Here is a 25,190-nt window from a genome sequence, read left to right as displayed (position 1 = left end):
CTGGATTGTTGGACCAACTCTACCTGATCAGCTGTAATCAAATGGTCTGTCTTTATACCACCTACAGCAAAACTCCCTCCTTAAGCCAGCTGTAAGATTAAAAGCTTTTCAACTTGCTATCTTGGGAAATTTCTTTCAAGGAAATTACTACAAAGCCTTGTTTTAGTATGTTCCCCTACTGTGCGTCCTACTGGGTTTTTTTAATAAGGAAAGCTATCCATCCATGGAAGTGTATCCTGTTCTCCATGCTTGAGTGTCTAACAGCAGGCATATACAGTAGACTCTCTGATGTTTTCCTTCTTTAATTTTCACTCCATAATGTTCTCTGCCTGGTTTTGCTGACTGATGCAGGCACCTTCATAGTAGTTTTAATTAGGGGTGTGCACAGAATCTAGGCAGGAAAAGCTGCTTTTCTGTGTAAAAGGGGGGAGGAAAAGGGGGGGAAAACAATTAAATATGGTTACCAGAAAACAATGTGCAATTATGAAAGGGTGGCTAAAACAATTTAAAATGTAGTCATAACAACATTCAAAAACATCTATAGCAGACTTCCCCAACTTGCTGTCCACCAGACATTGTTGGACCACAACTCCCATCACCCTGACTATTGGCCATGTTGAATGGGAGTTGAAGCTCAAAAAAATCTATACTTTGCCGCATTGGAAAAGATTGGTCAATGGTAAAGACTTTGCTTTTCCCCCTTTTAAGGAAACAGGGTTTTCCCAACATAACAAGAGACATGTGGGATCAGACCAAATGTCCTTCTAACCTAGTAAAAGCCAGTCAGATGCTTCCCAGAATACAGCAAACAAAACTTAAAAGTCACAACACTCTCCTGTAATTTCTCTCCAGCAATTGGTACTCAATGGCATACTGGCCTTCAACATGGGGATTGTATATAGCCGTCATGGCAACCAACCATTCATAAAAGTATTTCATTAAGCATTTGTCTAATCCCCCTTTCAGAGCTATCAAAGCCTGTGGTCATCATCAACACATCATGTGGCAGCAAATTCCATAACTTTACCAATTGCTGTGTGGGGAAAAATACTTCCATTTGTCCTGAATCTCCCACCGACCATCTACATTGAATAGCATTCAAGTTCTAGTGTTCCAAGAGTGAGAGGGCAAGTTTTTCCCATTCCATTTTGAGTCCTCATTTTGTTCTAAGCCAAAAGACCTTGGCTGCACATGGTCCTTTTGGAGGGAGAGGAGGAGAACCAACAGCCCACTTGCATAAAACATGGTCTAGTAGTCCAACTCCATAAAGGGCAGCTTCTTATGTTTCCTATGTTTAACTCTGTCAGGATGCAAAGAGAGCAGGAACCTAGGAGTGGGGAACATCAGGCCCTCAGGAACCTCAGGTGCTGCCTTCAGATGTCTTCTAAAAGTCTGGTAGTTGTTGTTCTCTTTGACATCTGGTGGTAGGGCGTTCCACAGGGAGGGCGCCACTACCGAGAAGGCCCTCTGCCTGGTTCCCTGTATGCCCTTCATTCTCTTCAAGGGGAAGAGACATAGCTCAGTCTTTTTTATTTATGCATTTTCAAAATTTTAATACATACAACTTGCAATTATATTGGCTTTCTGTTTATTTATTTTCCCCACTGACACATCCAGTGGGTTTTCCTCATTTACTAGGGTTTTGGAAAGGATTGGTGAGGGGGCTTTGACAGCATCCCAGAGTCCTCATGCCACTTTCCCAAAGCTGTGTGAGGTATGGGATTTTGGGAAGAAAGAGCGAGGACTCTGAGACACAGCTGGAGCCCTCACCCCTGCATCCCAAAGCCTGGCACCTCAGTTACCTGGCTATGGGAAGGCAGTTTGAGGGCTCTGGTAGAGTCCCACAGCCCTTGTACCACCTTCCCAAAGCCAGGTGAGCAGGCAGCACCTTCCTTATCTCCCTCTGGGAAGGAGGTGTGAAGGCTCTGGGAAGGCACCGCCTTGCTAATTGGGGTCTGGGAAGATCGCAGGTGGGCCCTGGAAAGCTCTCATGGCCTTCCTGTGACCTTCCCAGACCCTAGCATGCAACCCTCCACCTGTGGAGGTCGGGTTCCGTGGGTTATTGACTTTGCACATGGACCCCTGAAACTGAACCCTTGTGTAAGCAGTGGTCCCACTGTATGCATGCATATATCTCTATCTATCTATCTATCTATCTATCTATCTATCTATCTATCTATCATCTATCTATCTATCATCTATCTATCATCTATCTATCTATCTATCTATCTATCTATCTATCATCTATCTATCATCTATCTATCTAAAACAGCACTTCAAGCAGGCTTGCTCTGGATCCCTTTTCAATTTTGAGAACCACATCCTGTCAGACTTAGAATTACTAAAGGGATGACAACAGATCTGTGTTAGCAAAGAAGTTAGATCTTCTGGATGCACACATTTGGCACATTAATGCTACACAGCCTCAATTTTGAGGATAGTACAGGTACCAGCCTCTTGTAGCTTCAGGGAATGGTACCCTTCTGAGCATTCCGAAGGAGGGAGAGGGAGAGGGAGGGAGGGAGGGAGGGAGGGAGAGAGAGAGAGAGAGAGAGAGAGAGAGAGAGAGAGAGAGAGAGAGATTGAATCATCCTAAAGAGATGTTTAGGAAGCATCTTAATTATTCAAACAATTATTTTCTCTCAGTTCTTTTGCAATATATTGTTGGAAGAAAATTTGGTTTGGTTTGCAGTTTTAAACAAACTGACCTAATTCACATCTCTGGAACTAATACATAGATCAAAATTTAGGGGTGGGAGAGAAATTCATTTTAATGCCAACTTCATACATCCCAAACCAAGATGCAAACTGAAACACAGCTCCTCTTTGAAATTCACACTTTGAAATTTTGCAATGAAGTTCTCAAACAAAAAAAAATGTGCACCAAAAGTGTATATTAGTGAAAATAATGTTTTAAAAAATACATATATTAGGAGAACAGGCATGAGAACGCATACTGATTTTCATGCAGACCTTTTTTTCCAGGTACAGATAGGTAGCCGTGTTGGTCTGCCATAGTCAAAATAAAAAAATTCCTTCCAGTAGCACCTTAAAGACCAACTGAGTTAGTTCTTGGTATGAGCTTTCGTGTGCATGGTATCTGAAGAAGTGTGCATGCACACGAAAGCTCATACCAAGAACTAACTTAGTTGGTCTTTAAGGTGCTACTGGAAGGAATTTTTTTAATTTTTTCCAGGGTTGTTGCTGTTTTGTTTTGTTTTTGCAAACCAACGAACCAAGCTTAAGATTGGGAAGAAGAGAAGTGGAGAGAAAGTGAAACTGATGGATTCATCCATCCCTTACAGAATGTAATATCCATTGGATTTTGCACTTCTCCAAATTTTGCAGCATGGTTCTCAGATCAAAGAAGTATCAGAATGTGTGTGTGTGTTTAACCACATATTTTAGGATAAAATGCATTTTAAAATGCATACATTGGGATAAAATATGTATTTAAATGCATTTTTGAGATAAACTATGCATTTAAGGATTCTTTAAATCCATACTTCAATGTGCATTTCACTTTTTTTGTTCCTAATAGACTCAAAAGATGACGCAGCTTCTCTATGAATCTTCATTATCTATTTCATAATATTTATGTACCGCTTGAATGTAAAAAAACAAACAAGCAACAACCTCAAAGTAGAAATTGTAGCAATTTATTTCTCTTGGACAAACATACCTTTTGTAATTTTATATGGTTCTGTTATGGAAAATGCAATACCGTACCAAAAAAATAAAAATAAAATAAAGACTAAAAGCCAATTTCTGTACAGATGTTCTTTCTAAAATCAAATACTGCAGATTAATGTAGAAACAGGATGGAACAGAGTTATGGCTAAACGCATGCAAAATTGTCATAAACTGGAAACAGATTGATCCATCCATCCCTATTTGCAAGTAGTGCGATGCAGCCCTTGTAGCAGAAATGCAAATGTTCTTTAAAATTTATTTGCAAATAAATAAATAACACCACCCTGACTCAGAAACAAATACGTTTTATGGAAGCTTATTTCAAATAGTCTCCAAAACTAACACTGACATATATTTCGACTACAAAGAAAAGGAACATTGGACAAAGAGAATTCTGCTACATAATGCTAATGGAATGAATGCCTTTAAATGGGGGTAGGTGAGAAAAAATAAATGCACATTTGATATTTGAAAAGAATTTCCACTGTAATTAAATTAAAATTGGTAGATAAAAATGAGATTTCATAATGTTCTGGTGTTATATTGCTATCAATATTGGGTTGTGTTGCATCCATGACAACAGGATGGAAGGTTGCTTATAATACTATTATGTTACATCCCACAGCTGAATGCTAATGCTGTGATGCCAAGGAAATCAAGTTTCAAATCTGGAGTCGGTGAACTTGCCATTGCCAGACTCAGATTTATAAGGAAAGAGCGAAAGCTAATAGGCACAAAATATCAAGAGTGGTTATCTTTTCAGAAGTCCACCATTGTCTGACAAACTGTGTTTTAACATAATGCAAATACAAAAAAAAAAACAAAAACCATAAGAATTTAACAGGATAGTCCAAATCAAGGATTCCCCATCCACTTAAAAAAATGAAGCAAAACCCACAGCTCTAGCAGCACCAGCAAATTACGAAACTTAACTCAATTTTCTTCTGCACACAGTGAGAATTGATCATTTGGTTATCCAGAGAAAGAGCTTAAGAAAACAAATGGAGATTCTTCCGTTTTGCTCATGGATCCCCTTCCTCTTTTCCCACACTGCAATTTAGTCTGGGGAATATATAAGCCCAGGAGAACTGCCATTTTCCTAGATAGATGTAATCCAAAAAGTGAGGTCCAATTCAGTCCTTTATCCACAGTAAGCCTTTACACAACATTGGGGGAAGCTGCAGCCCTCCATATGTTATTGGACCCCAATTCCCAACAATCCTGATCATTGCCATGCTAGTTGGGAGTTGTAGTCCTACAGGTTCTGAAGGGACGCCATTTCCCTATCTTTGTTTAAGAGGTGTGCATGTAATCATAATTGAATGTATGATTCATTCTCAGGAATTCACAATATTTTTTAAGTCCATTGCATGGACTTCATTTGTGCAGAGAGGATGTTCTCTTGGTAGCAGGTTTGTTTGTTCGTTTATCGCCTTTTTTGCCAAGGCACTCGGTGTGGTTTACAATTTTACAATACATGTGCATCTTTTTTTAAAAAAACAACAACAACAACACCCAACTTTGGGTTCATTTGATGTGTGGGTTCTCACCAGCTCAAGGAGAGTTTTCTTCTGGTCAGTAACATCAGCATGTGCACCGTTGGAGATTGGCTAGGTATGTGCATGTGCACATTAAAAATCCCAAGGTCAAGACAATGTGATTGTTGGATATATTTACTGTACGTGTTGTCTTCCACACAGCCTAGCAGAGCAGTTAGCTTTGGGAGCCCAAACTGCTGAACCCACATGCAACAGTTCAATGCACTTTAAGAACTGGAGATGAATGTTGAGAGGATACTGTGGTTGATTAACCTGCTGAGCATTATGAGAGGCCTGGGTTCATGCTGAGGTCACATCCATACCATAAAGTACTTTCATAACACATTGAGAGTCACAGCTCCCCCCTAAGAATCCCAAAGACTGTAGTTTGTTAATGGTGCTGAGCAGTCCTAGTTTTCTAGAAAAGGAGGTGCCAGAACTCACCATGAACACTTCCCTTGTTCTCTTCTAATGGAAATGGTGCCCACTTTGAATGCATAGCATTGATGTGACTTGAGAACCAGCATGGTGTGACAATTAATGTCAGGCTAGGCCTGGGAAGACCTGGTTTTGAATCTTCGCTCAACCATAAAACGCACAGGATTACCTTGGACCACTCTCTCTCCCTTTGTCTTTCACAGTGTAGCCTACCTCAAAGGGGAACGAATGAAAGAGGAGAGAATAATTTATGCAACCTTGAGTTCCTTGGAGAAAATGTGGCATGTGTGTGTGTGTTTACTTGTTTATTTCATAAATTTATACAATGCCTCATTGTAAAATAAAAAATTAAAAAAATCCTCAAAGCAGTTTACAAAAAATATGTATGGAAACCTTTGGTTTCATCTCCAGACCACACAGGCATGTTCAGCATTTGATCACTGCAACATCAATAACTTACATGTGTGAAGGTGGCATCACATATCAAATGCCATAGTTAGTAGGAGCATTCATCATAAAAAGTTGCCCTGGCGTTTCCTATGTTAAATGAGGTGCGTAGTGTGGAGGTTCATAGAAGGACCTTTTTGGTGGTGGCTCCACACCAGTGTATCTCCATTGAGGTGCATCTTGCTGCAACCTTTGTATTCTTTCCTTGCTAGACTCCTTGTGGCCAATGATTTAAGTCATTTTTTGATATTTTATATTATGCTCATTGCGTGTCGAGGTCCCCAGGTCCACCCCAATAACTCACACATCACACAGAAGTTTTTGTTTAAGATTTTTGGCATAATTTTGGCCACAACTTTATTAAAATACAAATTTGTGAGTGGTTGCGTAGGCATTGCTTGCGACTATCTGCCCCCACCATGGGGGACAGACTGACATTCCGCATGATGCAAAAGTCAGAATGGGGGAATACACTTGGGGGTTACGCGGAGCAGGGAACCTGCCCTCACCCCAAATGCAACCAGGAGCTCATTGCTATGGCCCGAGCCCCCTTGACAGAGTGGACAAGCAATAGTTAGCCCCCAATTTCTTTAACGGAATCCCTTGCAGCAGCAGCAGCATTAGAGGGGCAGGCACAGCCAATCCATGCCCCTCAACCAACCAAACCATAAACCAATGCCTAACCGCGAACCTTACAAGTTGTGACGATTTGCTACGCAGTAGGCAAAAACCAAATGGCCCCAGCCAATCAGCCAGATGGACAAAATTCCTACCAGGCCCCTGCCCCAAGAGCAGACGACCCCATGACAGCCATAGCAAGGTCAATGCGAACAACCCTAAATATAGGGTGGGGGGACGGGCAATCCGCTGCACGGGCGAAAAGAGGAAGCCTCATGCAAGGGGTTTTACTATTTCTGGCTGTCAATCAAAAATTGGCAACATTATCTTCTTCCCAACAACAAGGGAAGCCCCAATCGCATCAGTGGCCAACGATCAGTCAGCCCGCCCCCCAACTTTGGAGTGTCCTGGCGGCCCCCACTGCAACACGTGCTCTCCATGAAGGAGAACACGCTTTGTACAATTCACTAACATTATTTTCAATTTTGTATTCTGTATTACATTTATATGCTACCTTGTATTTTTTTGCAATATGGGACCATTCTTTGGTCTTTTAATAAAATAAATAAATTTTGCAAACACTTCCTTGTGTCAGTGCTGAACCTGCCACCTCATCTTCATTATTAAAAAATGAGTTTCTGGCTCAGATTAACCCCTTACTTGATGCTGTAACAGATACAGGAATAATGCCAAATATATCTCTAATATATTTGTTTCCATTCCATCCATCAGTGCATAGCGCCATTAGAAACACATCTCCCTTTTTCAAAAGAGAGAGAAAGATGTTACAAGCTGAACTGAGGCCGATGGAGAAAGATCACTCGAATTTGCTCATTGATGAACTTCCTGGGAGAAGGCAGACACTATCAATATCATTGACCTTTGTGGGTACAGATGCTGGTTCAGCATCTGGCCCTACAATTTTGAAATTAAATAGAATTGCTTTGAAGGCACAAAAATCCTGTGATGGGGAAGGAAGTTGTTTGCCTCTCACACAGTCTCTGCACTCCCCCCCCCTTTTTCATATATGACAAGGTTGTTATTTACCGTATTTCATTTTTCTTATTTATTTCATTTATGAATCACTTCTCAAAGCACATCAAAAATAAAAGAACCGCATGCAGTTTAAACAATTGCATATAAAAAACTAAAACAAATCCAAAAATAAAAGGAATTTCAAATCCAGTGCAGATGCCCATTGAAATAAAAAATTTCAGGTAAAAGGCTTGTTGAAAGAAGAAAGTCTTCAATAGAGACTGTAATGACAGTGAATATTGTGCCTGCCTAGAATGTAGCAGGAGAGAATTCCAAAGGGTAGGTGTCACCACTTTAGATGTCCAGTATCAATATTATTGTTGCATCTCACCCCAATCTCAAAGCAGTGCGAGATACCGGGGTTCCAGGCACTTACCCAGACTTTGGTTTCCTGGGAATGAGGGACAATGGAGTCTTTAGGATATATGGGTCATTTACACATCTATACAAACTTAGGCTGTGATGGAGGGCCCCCCCAGGATTAACATGCCAAGAAGATGTTGCTTCCCCCATAGTCACAGCCTTGGATTCCAACAGAAATCAAGCATGGCTCTCCCTCATAGACTTCAGCCTACCACCTGCTTCTAGCTCTCCCACACAAGTCTGGCCTTTGTCCTTCTCACCAACAGCCAGGTAAAGGAAGGGGGCCCACCCATTTGTCCTCTGGCACAGAGCCCCTTCCTTTGGTTACCTTAACAACCTGTACTTAGGGGGCCATTACCTCACCAGGAATGCGGGTGGTGCTGTGGGTTAAACTACAGAGCCTAGGGCTTGCTGATCAGAAGGTTGGCGGTTCGAATCCTCACGACGGGGTGAGCTCCCGTTGTTTGGTCCCTGCTCCTGCCAACCTAGCAGTTCGAAAGCACGGCCAAGTGCAAGTAGATAAATAGGTACCGCTCCGGCGGGAAGGTAAATGGCATTTCCGTGCGCTGCTCTGGTTCACCAGAAGTAGCTTAGTCATGCTGGCCACATGGCCTGGAAGCTGTACGCCGGCTCCCTCGGCCTGAAGCGAGATGAGCGCTGCAACCCCAGAGTCGGCCACGACTGGACCTAATGGTCAGCGGTCCCTTTACCTTTACCTTACCTCACCAGGAAGCTAGTCTGGCTATTCAAACAATTGAATCATTGATGAATCCAAGAATTGGAAGAGGCTCAGGCATGCAGCCTAACCCCACCCTCCAAACTCACACCATCATCATTAACCCATCCTTCACCCCAAGGTCCCAGTGTGGGTTACAACATTAAAACAGACTATCAAAAACGATTTAAGACAACTTGCAATCACAAAAATAGACATCTAAAGTGTCTAAATCCAGGATAAAGATGTGTGAGATGGGTTGTCTGATGAGATTATACTTGCTGGATGTGCTTTCCTGCAGAGTATGGTAATTGGTTGGGTATATACTGTTAGGATGAGGTAATCTTTCAGGTATCTTGGTCCTGAGCTGCATAAGACATGGTATTCTTGATGTTCTCACAACCAGAGCTGCACTGCTCATCCTTGACACTCCCACCTTCATTCAACTTACAATATATAATAGAAGTGGTTTTTTTTTTAAAAAAAAAAATAGTATTTCTTGGGGATATGCATGGCATTCAGACACATTCGTACATGATCCCCTCATCCTGAGGTGAAGTGAGATGCCATAGATGGAAGCACTTTGTAGTGCTTCAACAATTCAGATTTTTAAAAATAAATAAATGCAGGGACGCACGTACTGAAAACCAAAGAAATGAATCTAACCTTATCAGAGCACACAGGTAGAATGATGGCCAAAGAGACAACAAACACCAGAATGGGGAGATAGTGAAGGAACAGCTTTGCCCTGACTGACAGATCAAGCTTGTGATCATTTTACATGGAAAGTAAATCTCTCTTAGTTTTCCCACCACAAAATAAGCTTTAAATGTGTCTAGTACTTGGGCTGATCTGAGCAATTTGGCAGGTTTCCTACCCAAGGGAACCCCTCTTCCGGCCACAGTTTTCAGACCAATTGCCCAAAAAGCACATGTAAAAAATAAGTGATTCCTTTTTTACTTACCCCAAATTGTAAAAGCAGTCCTTGTGCAGAAAACCACTATAGGTATCTTTCTGGACTTTAGCAGAAGTTGAGCCCTCAGAATGTCTACCAAATTTCCACCAACTCCAAGCAAACAACAGATTTAAAAAAAATAAAAAATCAGAATTTAAATGCCTAGAATAAATGCCCTTGGATCTATTCGCTTGTGATTTGGCAGGTGTTTTTCACTGGAGGGGCTGCTGCAATTATCACCCACTTCTCTGAAAAGGTGGGAGGAATTCCAGTAATGAAGGAGAGAATTCTCCAAACTGAATCAGGGGGAGGGTGGGAGAGAAAGAGACTGACATGAGCTGAATCAGGCAACCTATCAATAACCTCAGGCTGAGGTGGGTGGTTTACCAGCATACTAAATTAGGATCCAGACCAAAATATGTGGTGAGTTTATATCCATAATATTTATTACTCGATTTAGAATACCACCGATCAACCCATATTCTCTGTGGGTATCTCCCCAAATGATTATCCACCAGGTTTTGCAGGCATAAGACTCCTTCAACAGTTGTGTTTATCATAATCTTAATCAATTTATTTTATTTTTATCCTGGTCTTGTCCTAATAGTTCAGGAAGAGCACCCATAGTTGTTTTCTTTCTCAGAGGCAGAGGTAGACTAGGCTGAGAGGCAATGAATGGGCCAAGGACATCTAGTGTGGTGCCAGTGTGGTGTAGTGGTTAAGAGTGGTAGACTCGTAATCTGGGGAACTGGGTTCGTGTCTCCGCTCCTCCACATGCAGCTGCTGGGTGACCTTGGGCTAATCACACTTCTTTGAAGTCTCTCAGCCCCGCTCACCTTACAGAGTGTTTGTTGTGGGGGAGGAAGGAAAAGGAGAATGTTAGCCACTTTGAGATTCCTTCGGGTAGTGATAAAGTGGGATATCAAATCCAAACTCTTCTCCTTCTAGTAACTTTTTTTTTTTTTTTTTGGCCTAAGCAGGGATTTGAAATCAGGTCTCTCAGTTTTAAGCAGCTGTAGATGTGGTGGAGCTGCACCACACACCTGACTACGATCCAGCTGGATCACTGCTGTTTACCAGGATGGATAAAGGGAGAGGTGAGGCAGGAGTGAGGCTTGTGTGATGCAAATGTACAAAAAGAAACTAACCTGCCAATATGTTTGCACCATGCTGGATACATCAATGCCTCTTCCTTCTCAGTATGCAGCAGTGAATGCAACTAGTGGGAGGTCAGCTGAGCAGTGCAGCCCTACCATGCTGTCTGCTACTAGATTTAGGACCTATGCACATGGCTAGTCAATGTAGTGCCTTCCATATATTGTTGGACTGTAACTCTCATCAGCCCCAGCCAGCATATTATACATAGAGTACTGTAGAAAGACATGTGGATCCAGAATTGGCCTCCACAGTCACTTACAGACTCATTGTTAAAACCGTGTTTATGGAAGACAATCTTACTCAGCTACGAGTGATCGCCAAAGAAGAAAACACATAGCTACTGAAAATAGGCCACTGTATTTTGATTTTTTTAAGAAACAGAAATGTGAGATATTCTCTTTTAAACAGGCAGTGTATCCAGTTCAGAGATTCCAAAATAGTGGGTTAAAATGCAATGGCTGGACAATGAAAGATGATCGGTGAAAGAGCTTGGAGCAGCAGAATACAGCAAAGAAAACCCAGAGAATGATATGAATATAGATGCAGTTCTACTGCTGAACCAAATCAGGGTTGACCTATAAGATGACTGGGTAGGAGGTCTCCTGGGAACCATCATTAGGCTGAGGAAAAGCAAGGTATGTGTAATGAATGAATAGGTGTAAAGGCATTAGAATCTAAGCATTCATACCAAGGAATTTGCTTACTGAATCAACCTAAAATGTTTAGCTCAAAACAGAAACACTCTAAAAACAATAGTTATCTTTCAGCACATTGCCCTGGTACCACAACTGGATCCTCAGATTCATCTACTGAGTCTATTGGAAACCGGCTGGGTGTAGAGTCTTTGGTTGTTGCTGTTGTTCTACAGATGTGGCAATAATTTCTACATGGGTAAATGTAACTTGTCAATTCCTATGCATATTAAACTGCCTGGCAGATAACCTGTTGAAGTCTGAAGTCCCAGATTGGGTTACTGCAAGTGGCAGACAAATCACTTTATTTTTTTCCCACTTTAGTTTCATACACGTATGCTTGATCTTAACTTCTCTCCGTATGGTTTTCTGTAGATTTTAAATGAATTTTTTTTATTTAAATCATTTGCATTTCCCCCAATACAGTGGTACCTTGGTACTTGAAAGGCTTGGCTCCCAAACAAATCAGCTCCCGAATGCCGCAAACCCAAAAGTAAATGTTCCAAAAGTAAAATGCGAACGTTTTTCGGAAGTTGAACATCTGACATGGCTTCCGTTTGAGTGTAGGAAGCTTCTGCTGCCAATCGGAAGCTGTGCCTCAGTTTTTGAAAGGCTTTGGGAGTTGAACAGACTCCCAGAACTGATTAAGTTCAAGAACCAAGGTACCACTGTATACTCATTTTGCATGTACCTTCCACTAAAAAATATTTACCCCATAAAATATATATTTTTGTGCACCCATCATCTCTAAATTGTGTGCATTTCTCTTACAATGCACACATGTTTGAATAAAAATGGCATCACAAATTTTGGAGAAGTGCACTATCTGAATGATAATTTTATACACATGAAAGTCTGGGAACTATGGATTAGATGGGTTTGACTTTGAAATCCAGACTGAATGAAATTATCCTCCATCCCAAGCTACAAGTCAACCTATAAATTAACAAATTCCCCATCTGTTTCCTACTGGATGCACAAAAGCACAAAAGGCCCTGAAATGGTGATCCACTTCTCAGGATCTGGATTTGAAATAATTTTGCATAGATCAGTGACTTGAAAACTGATCTGTATATCAGTGTTGAATAATTAAATTCTTCAGAGAACCTTCCCAAGGATGAGTTTGGAAACTGGTGATGTGAGCTAACTTCAAATTGGGAGAGATCAGAATATGAACTCCCTCTATATGGCAAAGAACCTTGACAATCAAAATTATTTAGAACATTTGTTGACTGCTCAATCAACATAGTCCTCTGGGTGATTCACACAGAGTTCAAACAATATACAATTAAATCGTTAAACTATTATAACGATAATTAAAACACTTAAAACATTTTTTTTAAAAAATCAAATTGATTTCTTACCTAAAAACCAATGCAAGCAGAATAACAGCATTTAAAGCACAACACAAGCAATATGTTTCAAATGAAAGAATGGCAGCAGTGCAATCTAGAAATTAAAATAAATACTTACATCTAGAGTAATTATTTGTGTTTCTGATCCATTGAAATCAATGGTGAACTTAGTCATTGAATTCAATGGACCTAAGTGCATGTAGCTTAGATTGGATACAAGTAATTGTAATTATTTGAAGGTTTATCTTACACTGTTACCCCACTTCATATTATTTGTACTGATTTTTAAATCCTATTTGACTGAAATTCGATGCACACCTATGTGAGAGTAAGCCCAACTGATAATAGTGGCGGTTAAGGTAAAGGGACCCCTGACCATTAGTTCCAGTCGTGACCGACTCTGGGGTTGCGGCGCTCATCTCAATTTATTGGCCTAGGGAGTTTCCAGGTCATGTGGCCAGCATGACTAAGCCGTTTCTGGCAAACCAGAGCAGCACACAGAAACGTCATTTACCTTCCCGCTGGAGCGGTACCTATTTATCTACTTGTACTTTGACGTGCTTTCAAACTGCTAGGTTGGCAGGAGCTGGGACCGAACAATGGGAGCTCACCCCGTCGGGGAGATTTGAGCCGCCAACCTTCTGATCTTCCAAGTAAATGTGCTGCTTGTCTGGATCCAACATCATGCACACCCCTGGGCTCTAACTAAAGGCTATTTTCTAGAAGCAAAAGTTTATCAGAGGGTAACTGCTGAGAGCAAATTCCGTAGGGTTCATTCAAACAAGCAAAAAGGCATGCTTTGTCATCTTTCAATAGGTCTCTTCCACAGCAAAATGTATGCAGGGAAATGTAAAGTTTGAAAAACCTTCAGGCCCAGATTCTGTCCCCCACCCCAGTCACACAAGCCTTCCATATGTGGGGAAATGTTGGCAATGTGCCCTCATATAAAGACTGCTATCCATGTGGGTTCTGAGACAGTACAAGCCTAGGAGAGGACTATACTATATTCCTTCCTCCAGTTTGAATCGCCTCTCAATGTGTTGCAAACACCCCTTTGCGATTATAACACTAGCCAACAGCAGCTCCCTGTTTGCCTCGCAGTAGCTAAGCTGGCATTGTGGCATCCAAAAATACACATATAGATTACATAGGCAGGCCTCTAATGACAGATAGGCCCACCTGCTAGAGAGTGGTATTTAAATGGCAGGACAAAGGGAAGGGAAATTGCCTAAGGGAGTGGGATTAGGATCAGGTGAAGGTTAATCAAAGGAAATGACAGTTAAATGGTACTCTGGGCTCCTGAGACTGTACGTGTGCATTTCGCTGGAAAATGTGTTGTGGGTTTCCCATAAAGAAATATATATAAACAGAAGCAAAAATAATGGATCAAAAGGAAACATAATTTTCACTGCTGCCCCGTCAAAACCTTCACGGCTGGTTTCAGAACGTCCATCAGCACAGCCCTAAATAACAAGCAGAACAAAGAAGAAAGCCATATTACACACACACACACACACACACACACACACACACACACTGCTTTTTATATATTTTAAAAAATATATATCTGAATGAAAAGTAGTATTATGATTTGGATGTGGGTTTCACACAGCTCAGTTCCCTTAGGAAGTGTGATTGGATTGCAATCTGAAATATTCACATGCCTAAAAAGGAGGGGGTACTGGTCAATACTTGGAGATGAGTGCCACCCCCACCCCCATTTTAGGCTTGTGGGTTAATCAGGCTGCAGTCTTCATTTGGGAGTAAGTCCCTTTGAACTCAATGGAGTTTACATCTTGAGTAGGTAAAGTAAAGGGACCCCTGACTATTAGGTCCAGTCATGGCCAACTCTGGGGTTGCGACGCTCATCTCGCTTTATTGGCCGATGGAGCCGGCGTACAGCTTCTGGGTCATGTGGCCAGCATGACTAAGCCACTTCTGGCGAACCAGAGCAGTGCACAGAAACACCGTTTACCTTCCTGCTGGAGCGGTACCTATTTATCTACTTGCACTTTGATGTGCTTTCAAACTGCTAGGTGGGCAGGAGCAGGGACCGAGCAACGGGAGCTCACCCCGTCGCGGGGATTCGAACCGCTGACCTTCTGATCGGCAAGTCCTAGGTTCTGTGGTTTAACCCACAGTGCCACCCACGTCCCTTATCTTGAGTAGGTAGTTACAGAATAATCTGGAATCAAACTCACTAACATTCTTTTTTGAAGAAGCATAAGTTACACATAGACTTTTCACAGTAAGGGGAATAATAATAAAGCATAGTAAGTTTTACCTAGTGATCATAAATAGAATGTGCAAGGGAGAGGAATAAGAAAATAAGGTAATCTTCTACTAAACCTCTCCACATAGTAACCTGGGAAATTGGAGGTTCAGTGGATTTTGCATCTGAGTTGACAAAGGAAAAGAATTCATGCCACATCAAATGAAAACAGTCTATTTTTGACTTGCCTCTAAAGTCTAAGGGCTCTCCTTTGCTGTATTAGGTGTTCTAAAATCTTTCCAAGCCACTCCTCCTGAGAGCTGGGGTGGTAGGTTAGATTTCCAATGAGAAGCAACTGTGAGTCTGTCTGCAGCTAGGAGCATGAATTCTAAGAACTTATCAACAATTGAGGGATTTCTGCCCCCTTCCAAGGAGTGGAGTACCAGAGCTGGGGTTGGCATTGGAGTTGTCATCATGGATATATCAGAAACTAAAGACCAAAACTTCTGGATGACGCAGCAATTCAACCACATATGAAGTAGCATTCCAGGGGAACCACAGCCTCCCCAGCATAGACTAGAGTGGCTTTTTCAGCTTTAGTTGAGTCCAATGACATCTCAATAGCATCTTTAGAGTAACTTCTTGTATTCTTGCAGATATGGTTTTTAACAGGGCTCTGGACCACAACATTTCCCAGTCATGTTCCTCTGTCTGAATACCTGGGTTACTCTCACAAACTAATCTCAGTCCATGGGAGGAGCCAGATTCTATACTGAGTAGATATTTGTATATATTAGAAGCTAGGCCACTTTGACTGGAAATTGTATATGAACAAAAGGATTTTAAAAATGTCAAGCAACAGAGCCCTTCTCCTTTATAGAGTAGGAATATACTTGCTTGAGTTGGAGCCAATTATATGGGACATCTTTTGCCCGATGGGTGGGGTATAAATAATACAATTATTATTATGGTTATTATTAAAGTTTTCCAAAATGTGTCGGCCTTTGGGCAAAATATATTTAGTTGTATAGATTCACCTTTTTCTCCACAATAGGAATTTGTGATGTTCATCATTAAAGCAAAAGGCTGGGTGATCCAAAACAGGAATTAAAGGCAATGGCAAATGAGCATATGTGATTGCCATTTATGCCATATTCAGAGGGTCAACTGTAGAAACACGTCACTTATTTTGTTCACTAAAGTTTTTCAGCCTGATGTGGCTTGTGATCCACCACCACAAAGTAACCTAACATGTAACCAGGCACAGATTCAATTAAATTAAAACAAAACAAAGCAAAACAGTGTTGCGAACCACTACTGAAACAGGAGAACATGAGGCAAAATACATCAAATGCATTATTCATTATTTGCAGTATTAGAAGTATCCACAGTATTACAAGTTATTTACACAGCTCTGGTAAAGCCTAATCTGTTTCCCTCTCTGGTACTAATGAAATATGGCATCAGATCTTGAATCATCCTATTACATGGCCTTGCAGGAACATAAAAGGTTAGGATTCCAGAGTTATTAATCCTCAATCGTTTTGACAATTGATTTTGAACACACAGACCAATGCACTCTTTTTAACATACAATCAGAAATGCTCAAGATTAATTGATTTCTCCCATGCACACCTGGCAGCAGCAAACTTTGAAACAAAGATGTGCATTTGTGTTTAGATGTGCTGTTTTGTCAGCATTTGGGACTGGATCTTCTTGTAAAAAAGCCATGCCAATTCTACAGAGAAGGGAAGCTTACTTGGGGTATAGGGATGGATGAGGAATTTGAAAAGCTCCCTTCCCCCATGCATACACCTCGCTTGGTGAGTATTGACTTTTTCTTTTACTCTGTGCCATAATGTCTGATCAGATCTATGGACACTGGCTACAATCCAATGCAGCGTTAAGAACACTTAAGCCCTTTGAAATCAGCTGGCTTATAGACACTTAGCTCTGTGTTGCATTGTGGCCTCTGAGGCTGGAACCAGATATTATATATGCATCCGACTCTGAACATAAGAACATAAGAAGAGTCCTGCTGGATTAGGCCAAAGCCCCTTCTAGTTCAGCATCCTGTTCTCATAGTGGCCAACCAGATGCCTATGAGAAGCCCACAAGAAGGAACTGAGCACAGAAGCCCACTCCCCGCTTGTGATTCCCAGCAACTCGTCCATACCCTCCAATGTTTCTCCACTGAAAATAGGGACGTCCCATTCCATAATGATAATTTTACTATTTATACCCAACACATCTTACTGGGTTGCCCCAGACCTTTGAGCAGCTTCTAACATATATAGAAACATAATAAAACATTAAACATTTGAAAAACTTCTCTATACAGAATTGCCTTCAGATGGCTTGGAAGTCGGATAACTCCGTACCCTCTAACATTTCTCCAATGGAAACAGGGGCATCCTACCATGCCCTCTGACATTTCTCCAGTGGAAATAGGGACATCCTAAGGGAAAGCAGGATCAAATCAGAAACCAGGAAGGCTTCTCTAAATCAGGGACATCCCTGGTAAAATAGGGACAGCTGATCATCAAGACATACTGCCTCTGACAGTGCAAGAGGGTAGCTGCTGATAGCCTTGCCCTCCAAGGCAACTGTGTGTCTCATTAACCCCTCCCCATTTTGTATCACTCACTGCAGGGAAGAGGAGCAAGTTTCAGTCCAAGGGCCTCATTCCCATTTAGGCAACTTCTGAGAGGCTGGAGGAAAAAGTGAGCAAAGCTATGAATCTGAATGTTACCTTCATACTCTAACTTGGTTTCCACACACACACACACACACACACACACACACACACACACACACTTCTGTCCTCCATTCAGGCAAACAAGAAACACAGTCCGAATTCAAGGACACATTCCAGCCCAGCAAAAACACTCAAAGAGTGTCAAAGCAGAGCCATGCAACAGTGATGAACTTCAGGCTCTCAAATTTCAATGGCGCCCTGTGCAATGCTAACAGTGCCCCACCTCTTGGTTCTACACCATTGTTGTGGTGCCCCCTGCAGTGTGGCAGCCAGTGTGGCTGAACCAGTTGTGCGACCCTAAAACCACTTCTGTGGGGAGGGTTGTGGCCTGGGAAAATAATATGGGGTGTGGCCTGGGGATAACCTGAGGCAGAGGCGGTTTTAGGGTAGCACGACCAGTTCAGCCGCACTAGGCACTGGCACCACAGTGGGAGCTGCAACAGTGATGTAGAATGGAGTGCAAGAGGCAGGAAGTGCCAAATTTTAGAATCACACAGGGCGCCACTAACATTTGGGAGCCCAAAATCTGCCGCTATCTGAGGGACAGAGAAGGCTGGAGGGCACATTTGGCCTTTGAGCTTGAGGTGATAACTTATGATAACTTTCTCAAGTCTTGACAACTGGCTGCTGGCAAGGTAAGGAAACATTCAGCATCATGATGTCAAGATGTAGCAGTTGATGCTGAGAGCAGAGTAGAATGGCTACTTAGGTATCACCAAAAAGAGAGGACAAATGAGGACGCGGATTTGCATAATATTCAAACATGATAGTTTCTATGCAGAGATGCAAATGTATATGGAAGCCCCAAAGCTGGAGAGTGGAAGCTCCCAAACTGCTGTAATCAGTTCTAAATTATTACTCAAACTTGTGAATGTTTGACTGTATTAGTTACATTTTACATGCATGGAATATTTCTTGGAGGTGTGGGTATGTGGTGATTATTTGTTATATGTATTTTCAGAAACTGAAAAGTGGTTGTTTGTTAACATAAACTGAAAAATAGTTTATGAAAATACATATAACACTTTTTTAAGACTTAAAAATAAAACACCAGTTGTTGGGGCAGCATCTATTGCAAACCCCTCCCTGAGGGTGATTCCCTGCATAAATGGGAACCAGCTTGAACGTTAGCCTCACTTACTGCTAGGCTGAATTGTTGATTTGTTGTTCACAAATAAACATGGCTATTGATGCCTTCCTCAATAAAGCTGCTTCGTGGTTTCAGGGTAGGCCTGTTGCAAGGTCTTCTCATACAGCGAGTGCATTTATAAAAACTTTGAGGCTTCATCAAGTGGTATATTAATTAATTAATGCTATTCCCAAACTTCATGGGATACAGCACCATCTGGATAAAATAACAATATATACCAACTCTCATTCTCCACTGGTACTGTAACATTTGAGAGTCAGTAGGTACTTCTGAATGATGAATTGATTTCCAATGAGGGTGTTTAAAAAACAACAACCAGCTGACTAATCCTGGATAAATGCAAACATTCATATTAATCTTGTTCTTTTCATTGGCAATATCTCAAAAGGCATTTGCCAAGCCATCAGCCCCTTCCAACTATAAAATAATGTTACGTTTCTGTATCAAGTAGCTATTTAAAAGTTCAAGCCCAGGCTATGCTTCTTCTTCTTTTTGCAAACCTTATCAGAGTCACTTATAGATACTTATCCAAAAGACACAGCCCCCTCTAAAACAGCCTTCTTCAACCTGGTGCCCTTCAGATGTTTTAGACGACAACTCTCATTAACCTCAACTGGCATAGCCAATTGCCAAGGCTGATGGGAGTTAAAAGGCAGCAGGTTGAGGGAAAGTATTCTAAATTTTGGTCTGCATGTCATTCTTGCTTCTCACCTGATAATAGACAACTAGTTGAAGGTCTAGCAGAGTGCTCATTAGGATAGCAATAGAAGCGATGTATTTAATTGCATTTTGCGATTTCATGCTTGTGAGTCACCACAGAAGTGGAGCCAGGCTTCGTTCCCTCTTTACAATGTCCCCTGAGGGGTCTGAGCAGAGTAGACTGTGGCACAGTAACTGGTTGTATGTGTCATGTTCCTCTACAAAACTCTCCTCACATATAGAAAACTATCACAGGAGGGAACAGACTGGGACAGAGCCTTTATCTTTGTTGTGCCAGTATGGAGTGTGTTCCCCCTGCTTCCTTTATCTGCTGTTCAAAGTACCTCCCCCTTCCTATGACTATGTTCCATCACAATATTTAAGATAACCAGGGACACCCTCATAAGCTTACTGTCCATACAGTAGCTCAGTTCTACAACGGCACACCAAAGACCCATAAGGCTGGGTGTCCTCAGGAAGTAACAGAAAATATTTTTGTGACTTTTGGTGGCCAAGGAGAGGGCAAGGTGGGGTTTAAATCAACATAAACCACTTTCTTACCTGACAAAAGCACTTGGGTTGGCTCAGGCTACAGGAAGTATAAAATGAAATGAAGTGCTTTGGGGACTACTTAAAGGAAATATTGTTCCTCTTATAGGATGTCTGCATTTCTCCTACTTTTTATGAAGATATCTTAGAGGAAAATTGATGAGAAGTTCTATGAGCTACTCATTGTTCTTGGAGTGAAAATATTCTGCTTTCCATCTCTGTTTCAGAACAGCAATATTGATGCTAAAACTTTTTTTAAAAAAACAAAACAAAAACAACCCCAGGAAATGTAACTTTATGTTTCCCAAAAGTCCATAGCTGTTCCTCTTAAGAACACTAAAATTGTGATGTCAATGTGTATGAATCCAATTGATTAACTCCACCAAGAAAAAAATGAAGGCCACTTACAAAATGAAATTGAGGCTTCTATTTCCCCCTCATTTGAACTACAATGAACTACCAGATAGGGTTGGGAGAGAAATTTGATTACGTTGATTAAGCTCATATATTAAAATGAATGTATCAAATCTGCAATTTCTGAAACAATATAAGAGCTGAAACACAGCCATCCTTAAAAAATTGCACTTATTCATTTTTTGTGATGTTCTCCAACCAATAAATGTTTGCAAAAAATACATATGCAATGGGAAAGTATGCACAAAAACGAATATATTAGTGAATATAACCTACAAAAATGTGTTATACTAGGGGGGATTGCTTGCAGAAATGTACATTAGTCAAACCTACATACAAAAATGTGTTTATTAGGAAAAATGTGTAGTAAAATACTGGTGAATTTTTATGAGAATATTTTTTTTTAAAATCAAATTGCTCCAGAAATATGGAGAACTGCATTTAAGATGGGAGAATGAGAAAATTGACAAATCCTTCTATCCCTAGCAGTGGGAGAGGGGGCCCCCTCCAAAGCATTTAGAAAAGGAAGTGTTTAAACATGTTTCCATTTTATTTCTTCCAGAGATTATAATGCATAATTTTTGCACAAAAGTCAATTACATAGCCCAGTGATTTACCAGCAAAGCTGGTCAAAAGATATTATCTTAGTGCCAGTTAATGTGTGTGACTAGTTACAAGACAAAATAAATCCTTCGGAAATTACTTTTTTAAAAAAATGTACATAAGAAAATCTCAACCAAAATGACAGCCCTAGTAAATGGTTTCCATTTACCAGAGAGAGTGACAGCTTTTTCTTCCCTAGGAAATCACTGTCCCTGTTCTGCCTTTCAGAGAAGTATTTTGAGGAGAGACCTTACAAATAAAAGTGTGTCTGTGTGGTTATGAGTTAACAGCTTTTCTGGTTTCAGCAGTGGTGTGTGACATCAGAGCAGAACTTTGGGGCAGCTGTGCCAGCCCCCTCCCACTCAGCAAAATGAGGGCCCCTAAATGTAGCAAGCCTTTCTTACCACATTTTGAAGCAAGTAATACCTATTAAAAACCTGAATAGGGGGAGAGCAGAAGACCATTAAGTTCAGAGCTAAAATTACCTAATCGCACCACTGGGTTTCAGCCTATGCATAAACAGAAATGTCCCATCGTGTTTCATCCAGGAAAAGAGGAATGGGTGCATCACAACTCCAGTACAACCCCACCATAGCCAATTGGATCGCTCTGCTATTTCTGTCAGACACATTAATCAAAACGCAACATTCCATCACCTATAGGCGCCAGGCAAAAGCTTTCCTCTATGACCTAAGAAGTGGGTGGGATGATTTTAATGTATTTCTTTTTCTCCTTGGTTTTAATGCATCAGGGAGGGGGATGTTGTCTGGTTGTTTGCTTGAAAGCCACTTTGAGTACATCTGGGCAAGATAAAGCGACTAACAAATTGTAATAGCAATTGTGGGAGAAGCAACACCTCCAACAGAACAAACTTGAAGCTATCCCATACTGCACTGCATTGAATTTTCTCAATATGCAAAAACCTTCTGGGTCTGTCTTAAAAATATGGACTCATCCATTTCTTGACAGCAGAGTGTGTAAGGAGGAGTGTGCACAAGACCAGAATGGATGTTTGTAAGTTTCTCCACCCAAAATGGTCTCACGTTGCACATTAAAGAGGTATACTTGGAACTACTCAAATGTCTTTAGTTTTTATGTGCCAGAGCAGTTTTCCTGGGTCTTGTCTCTGGGATGACACAGAAGGAATCATGATCAGGGATTAATATTTTAGAAGAGATTACCATTACAAAGGAAAAAGCAAAGCTATTGACACCATGCAACCTTCCGAAAAGGACATTCTGCTGAAATCAGATTTAAGTCATTGGATACAAGCAGCTGAGAGTTCCCAAGCCAAAACAAAGAAAGAATAAAGTTTCAAATACCTTTTCCCACCCTCTTCCAAGAATGTTAAATAATTCTGGTATATTTTGTCCTGAAGTGACTTATTGTACAATTGACAGACTAGGGATGGGAGCAATTTGACTTGAAACGTTTTCATGCCCATGCCCATCTGAGGAATTACTTCATGGAATGAAATGGCAAAGGTTACTAACATGGTTCCTTTAAAGTTGAGTTGATGTGGGGAACTAGAAAAACTTGCACTTTCTGGATAAAATCATACCCTCTGATTACAGGCTTGTCTGTCACATGGAGCTTTCCCTCCACCATCCTCTCCATGGTTTCCTTTCCCTCATCATCCCTCCCTGGTGTTTACCTTATATGGTAATCTTAGAGACATTTAGAGATTAACCCTATATACAAGAAGCTGGCATAAAGCAAGCCAGTGTAATTTAAGACAGTGTAAAGTTACACCAGATCCAAACTTTATTCAGCAGTAGCCCTACTGCTGATTGAGCAGGCTTCAGACTGGCAGAGGGAAAATAAGCCTTTGAAATATTGTTTGAGGTGCACCACCCTTTTTGCTGCCTTAACTTATACCTAGTTTTCAGGTCACATGACTGAGCTGAACCAGTGTAGGATCCAGCCTAGGTCTCCCTTCTTTGGTTCCTCCCCCACCATGCCCCTATAGCACTCATTTTTCAAACCTTAAACCAGTTTACGATCCATTGCACTCAGCTCAGCCAACTGACTCCCAACTGAGTCAGGATGGAGGAGATACACTGGTGTATCTCTGGCTGAGCCAAGGATGAAGGAGTTAAGCCAGCCTAGTTCAGCTGTGCCAGGGACCTCCCAATTCAGCTGGCGATATGCTGGATCCTAACCCTTTCATCCCAGTGGATTTTGCTATAGGATTGCTCCCTCAATGTAATTTTTTAAACAGACACTTGTCTACAGCATATAGATTTGGATTGCAAAATCACCACAAGGCACCTCAGAAGTCCTCATTTCGGCTCATGCTGAGTAGTTCCAAATCCTGTTCTATCTCTGACAAACTCAAAATCCCTCTGAGGTGCACCCCAATTTGGCTCAAGATTCAGGATTCATCCAGATCCCAAGCACAACCCTAGGCTATTGTTTCACACCCAGAAGATATCTCATGGAGAATATTCAACAGAATTAAAACTCCAACTGAAAACTGGTACTGTCCTAACTCATTTGATTCTTATAGTATAGAGTCAGAGTGTGTGTCCAGTACACTGTGGCCATGCAAGGGCAGGGTCCATGCCAGGGAAAAGAGGTGAAGAAGATAAGGGAGAAGCACCCTGGTCACGGAAGCTGCAAGTGACTACATTTCCCAAAACGTCAAACCAGAAGTAGACAAGCAAAAGGATACTTACTGTGTCAGCAGTATTGAGATTGTGGCCTACCCAGAAAGGACCATAGCTCAATGATAGGAGGTCTGCTTTGCATTCAGAAGGTCCCAATTTCAATCCCCAGCATTTCCATGGAGCCATGAACAGCAGCTGGCAGTCAATGTAGGCAATACTGAGCTAGATGGGCCAATAATCTGATTCAGTGTAAGGTGTCTTCCTTTGATCCTAAGAGCAAGAAAGGACCTAGTCAACAATATGAAGGGTAAAATGAAATGGGTGCAGCTTTGAAAGCTGTTTATCAGAGATGAAGAAAATTAGGAAGGACCACTCACTTGAAGGCTTTTGGCAGAACTACATATCACTTATCTAGGGATGACCAGATCCAACATTTCTGGATCGTGTTTATGTAGCAGTGCTTCGTGGATAATTTACCCATTTCACTCAGATTTTTCCCCCACATACTTACAGGATAATTTCCAAGAGCTATCGTGTGGATAAAGCACCAGAATTAGCTCTTAGCAAACTTAAAATGAGAACTGGGACTTTGAAGAAAATATTTATTTATACTAGTAATTATTTTCCCTCAGGGATGGTGGCAATTACTTGGACAGTCAGGCACAAGAATGAGTTTTTAAAAGGACCATTCTGTGCTAACCTCTTTGACTTCAGATTGTGTTATGCACTCCCTTGAATTCAATTAGGTGGCTCTTAACACTGAATCTGAGAGTAAAATGTCTTTAACTAGCTGTTGACAAAGAACAGTTCCTGATAAATGCAAACATCAGTGCACAAAATGCTGGTGGTGCTGACAAAGATTTTAGCAAAAATGTTTAACAATTACATTTAGAAAATTTTGCAATATAAATATGTAATCCACTGTAGGTGGTGAACCCCATAAACCTATTACAATTTGCCATGTTCACATTCTCTGGTATTCTGTAGGCCACATTATATGTCTTTTTTTCCCGCCCTTCTTTAATGCACCAGTGAAAAACATTACCCACATTTAAACAACCTACACACACACACACACACACACACACACACAAAATGAAAAGAATTGTAAAAAAAAAAAAAATCTCCAGCAAAGATCATTTATACATCTGACAACCTTTAAACCCTAAAGAAAGTGGGGGGAGGAAAC

General features: G+C 41.1%; 1 long non-coding RNA gene across 1 annotated transcript in view; it reads right to left on the bottom strand.

The window, feature by feature from the left end:
• The window catches only part of LOC310698102, a 94,403-nt gene that overhangs the window by 17,058 nt on the left and 52,155 nt on the right, over window positions 1-25,190 (bottom strand). Inside the window, exon 3 of the long non-coding RNA XR_014521305.1 lies at window positions 24,071-24,271. This is a non-coding gene — a long non-coding RNA (uncharacterized lncRNA). The remainder of the gene's footprint in view (window positions 1-24,070; window positions 24,272-25,190) is intronic.

Source organism: Podarcis liolepis (genome assembly GCF_965112155.1).
Source record: "Podarcis liolepis genome assembly, chromosome: Z".
In the NCBI taxonomy this organism is placed as follows: Eukaryota; Metazoa; Chordata; class Lepidosauria; order Squamata; family Lacertidae; genus Podarcis; species Podarcis liolepis.
Note: the sequence above shows the minus strand (reverse complement) of the source record. Positions and strands in the feature narration are given on the sequence as shown.